This window comes from Drosophila miranda (genome assembly GCF_003369915.1).
Source record: "Drosophila miranda strain MSH22 chromosome Y unlocalized genomic scaffold, D.miranda_PacBio2.1 Contig_Y2_pilon, whole genome shotgun sequence".
Taxonomy (NCBI): Eukaryota; Metazoa; Arthropoda; class Insecta; order Diptera; family Drosophilidae; genus Drosophila; species Drosophila miranda.
The window spans coordinates 27971298-27976039 of NW_022881614.1; the positions used below are offsets into that span (position 1 = coordinate 27971298).

The following is a 4742-nucleotide window of genomic DNA, read 5'->3' on the forward strand; positions in this document are numbered from 1 at the left end:
AGGTCTGAAGTGCACGCAAGTGCGAATTGATTTTATCGCTGAGCGGGCGCAAGCCGATAGCCGAGCCCTTCTCCACCCCTTGCAGCCCGAAAATAGCCTTGACGTGTGCCTGAAAATGTAACAGTTTATTATCGAATCGCAACATTAGTAAATTCAACGCCTTGTCGTAATTCTCCTCAGAAAGTTCCAAGGAACGAATCGTATCCAGCGCAGCACCATCTAGACATCCACGAAGATACTGGAATTTTTCGATGATTGGTATACGATGGTCTTTGTGCACCATTGTCGAGAACATCGAGTGGAATTCTGGCCAATCCATGTAGCTCCCACCGAATCGCGGAAGCTGCAACTCGGGCATTCGAGAACGGCCTATACTATTATAGGCGAACAACGACGAATTCCCCTCGAGAGTATGCCGAGCCGTTGAATTGGCAACATTTACCGTGCGAGCAGCCATCAACTCCCGCGTCAGCCTGGACCTAACCTTGACATAAACATTCGAAAAGTCCAGCCGGGCATCATGGAAACTGCAGGAAATCCAGCCTTTCAAGGCTCGTTTGAGCGGCATCGAAATCCGCATTCATTCGCTCGATCTGCTCTAAGCGAGCTAGAAGTTCTGCCTCATCTAACTCGGCAAGCTCTTCCTTGGTGAGAAAGCGATCCATAGCCTTTAGTTGGCGCGCGATGGACTCGGCCTTGTGCTTGTAGAAATCTACGTCACTCGGCGTTGCTGCGTTCGCGACATTGGTAGGCTCAGGTGCTGCCATGTTGAGGTTTTAAAAGAGTCACTCAGCACGACCGAAAAAGACACCCTGTATACGTATAAACGTGGGAACCGAAAGCAAAGGGATTACAGCTAATGCCTTTAGCTGTGCGGCTGTGCGAGCTGTCCGATTCCGCTTTGTACTCCGCTTGTGTGTATTAGTGAGTTCGCTGCACTGCCTACCGCACTGCACTGACCGAATTGTCGCGACAGAGAAATTAATAGCCAGCAATGCGTGTATGTAGGTGTATGTAAGTGTGTTTTAGCACCGAATTGTGCTTAACCGCCGAAAATTTGCTAGGGCTAACAAATGTCGATCGCGAATGATTATTAATTGACACTGCAACTCAGAGATCACGTCGGGGTCACCAAATTTTATGTGGAGATAATGTTTTTTATCCCCAATCGGCCGAATAATTATTTCGAATTAAATAAAACTCGGCGCAGAAATAAAATTACGATATGTTCTTTAATGCGTGACATCCAAATTGCAAGTGTGGCTTGCCTGCCCTTTACATTGCCTTTACATCGCTCGGCCGACGTCGGTAGGCAGACGCAAAGCGGAGATAGCGAAGAGCGAGCTGGCAGAGAGCGTTTAGCAGGGCAAGCAAGCGCAGAGCTTTAACAAACAAATGAGTGACATAGACATAAGTAACAAACAAAATAAGCGGCTGAGGGCCAAGAATTGGGTGCTATTTGGCAAGCAGCTAATCGGCTGGGTTCTGCTCCGAACAACCTCCTTGTGGTAATAGATGCATTCACTAAGTTTGTCAAATTGTTCCCGGTTAATAGTACCAGCACGCGGGAAGCGAAGGATGCCTTAAGTAAATATTTTGATTTCTATAGTCGCCCTACTAGGATAATATCAGATCGTGGGACCTGTTTCACCTCGTTAGAGTTCTCTAGTTTTCTGCAGGAGAGAGGGATAGAGCACATTAAGGTAGCTACAGGTGCACCGCAGGCGAATGGCCAAGTGGAGCGGGTGAATCGTGTTCTTACTCCTATGTTAGGAAAACTGTCAGAGCCCCTTGAGCAAGCCGATTGGTATAGGTTGATGAGCAAGGTAGAGCACGCCAGTAATAACTCCGTTAACAGCAGTACGAAAAAGACACCTAGCACATTGTTATTTGGAATACCCCAGAAAAGACCCGTTGTAGATGAATTAACCGAATACCTAGAGGAGAAGTTAGCGTCAGAACTTAGAGAGTTGGAAACTATATGAGAAATAGCAAGTGAGAACATACGGTTGTCGCAGAAAAGAAATGAGAAGATGTATGCCCATAAACATAGAGCCCCATTAAAGTATGAACCTGGTGACTATGTAGCAGTCCGGCATGTGGACACAACACCGGGGATCAATAAGAAGTTCGCACCAAAGTATCGAGGACCGTACAGGATCAATAGAGTATTGGATAATGATCGTTATGAGGTTGTCGACATTGAGGACTGTCAGTTGACGCAAATGCCATTCCGAAGTATACTAGAACCAGCAAGGCTGTAAAGTGCAACGAGTCCTGTTCGAAAACGGGCGTTACGATTTGAGAGCTGGGCACGCTAATAATTATCCGGCTCTAGCTCGTCGGCTTTGGGGGTGGAGTTGTTGCTCCCTCAGATCAACCCAGACTCGAGGCTTCAATTACCAATAATATTGCCAGAATTTAGCGTGCTGCGACTTGTGCTAGAACGGTAGATTTGACGAGAAGAAGATACGAAGCTAAAGAGGATAGAGAACAGGAAGAGAGAGGGAAGCGAAAGGAAAGAAGGATAAAGAGGAAAGGGAAGTGAGAACCAAGGAAAACGGAGAGACATCGGTGTATATGTCCGCAGACGTTATGCGGAGTCTGAACCCACCCTTTGGTCATCCTCACGGAATAGCCGTTCTTCGATGACCCATTTTGACCTTTTACGAAAACGCGCGAGCTAGCATTGAGTCCATTTTGTTCTTTTATCTAAACTTCAACATTATTTCCTTAAAACAAAAATTAAATCCGATATGGTAACATAGTAAATGATCTTAATAACTACTAAAAATATCACCTATTTTTCGTAATGGTTGGGTATATAATGATATTTGATAATGTAATGAGTATATATATAATAAGACTGTAATTCGAGTTAAATTCTAATTAAATTCATAAATTTCGCTTTTCGCATAACATGGGAAAATCATTGAATACTTTAAGTTCGTTACTTTCGCTTTTCGCACAAATGTGGAAAAATCATTAAATCTTTTAACTTCGGAATGAGTCGAAAATCAAAGAGGCGGTCTGGCTGACAAAACGTGATCTCCTATGCGGAGTTCAGTCGATGACTGGATGCAGATGGCATCTCTAATTAGCCAACGATCAGATCGCTCAAGGAAAAGTCTCAATAGGCAAGGGGTCAGAGGTTTCAAATTCGCGAGGTTGGGCAAGGATCAGTTGGTTTTCAAAACTACGTACATTTCAACTTTTGGAAGGTATGCTTACTCACTCACTGTTCAATTTCCAACGACGAAAGATCGATCTTCCGGCGTAGGCTGAAAACAAGCGTTAATTCGGAAAGGTGGTTTATAGTACGAAGACTCTATCTCTTGCTACAACTCAGAATTCCTAACTTCGACCTACTCCTTGTATGTGGAGCCACAGAACTTTTGGGGGAATTTTCTCCCTGACAATTCAATCCGAACTTAACTGACAACAATAGCTTGTGAATATTTATAAAGATTGCTTAAGCATGATATATGTTTAACGAATGTGTAACGAAAATGAATTAAACTAGCGACGTCTTAACAATACTTATAACTGCAAATTCTGAACACATTTCCCGAACTCCCAGGGGGGAACTTGAACGTTAATGAGGTTGGCTGATAATTATTCTTCATGAATATACAAATTTTGTGAGATTTTTATACTTTAAACATTAGGATGGTAATAGACGAGGCTAGCATCCGCTGAACCCTATGATTTGGTGAACTGTGCTCCCTGAAGCTGCTGGAAGAGGAATCCTGGACAGAGTCGGGGCGAAGAGGACAGCCGAAGGCGGAGAATTCTGCCTCTGTTTGGCAGACGATTGGGCAACCAGGAAGACGATGGCCGCAGTTGGCTTCATCACTGCAGCATGGTCTGCAGAAACGAGAAAACGAAGGCCGCAGGTGGCTTTAGGACTCCAACATCCCTGATTTGCTCCTGCTTCTTCTTCACGCGCCTTGGCGCGCGCTGCTGTTTAACCCTGTCTAGGGTGCTCCTCGCAGGAGAAGGGTCCCAAGCGGGAAGGCGTTTGGTTATTCCAGCCCCCGGCTGACTGCGCTCTGCGGCTTACTTAGCCGGCGACTGGACGATGGGGTGCGTTTAAATAGCGTGGGTCGCTGCCCCACGCAATAAGCGAAAGACCGTCCGGTCTTTGAAGCTGTGGCGTCTTTCCTCCGAGCGGGATCTGTCGCGAGACTCCTGTGCCCCGTCACTCCACTTGTACGAGCAAGGGAATCAGCGGGTGCGTGAGCTGCAGAAAATCAGAGGAAAACCGGTTCGGTGGATTTTTCCAATCGCACTCACCCAAAATCTCGCGATCAACCGAAAGGTATGTCTTTTCCGTACCGTGTCGAGTTGTTTCACAATGAAATTTTCCTATGATGGCACTTCTTACAAAAGATTCGTTTGCGCGCACACCCGTTCTCGACGAGATCTTTAACCGGAAAAGGAATTTGACATGGCCTGTCAGATGTACAAAGCATCTCTGCGCGTTAACAGGTCAAAGTAACCCTGCGCCTGTTAACAGGTCAAAGTAACCCTGTGCCTGTCAAAGGGTGACAGCATGTATCCCTGGCCCCGAGATCGATATCATGGTCTTGACTTTCAATTTTCTTTCAAATCTTAGCCGATTAATCCTTCCCGCCAAACCTATCGACTTCTTCTACGTCGCTTTAGGCCCGCTACAAAGCCCCCCACCAGATCAGACTAGGGTGGTAACATCTCCTAGTCTGATACCGCATGAAGCGACT

General features: G+C 45.9%; 1 long non-coding RNA gene across 1 annotated transcript; it reads right to left on the reverse strand.

Moving 5' to 3' along the window:
* Positions 1–3595: 3595 nt before the first annotated feature.
* On the reverse strand, positions 3596–4389 carry LOC117193093. The gene is made up of 2 exons (XR_004474508.1): positions 4297–4389; positions 3596–4243 (listed from the first exon to the last, which is right to left on the reverse strand). It is a non-coding gene; the product is annotated as an uncharacterized LOC117193093 (long non-coding RNA).
* Between the last annotated feature and the right edge of the window lie 353 nt (positions 4390–4742).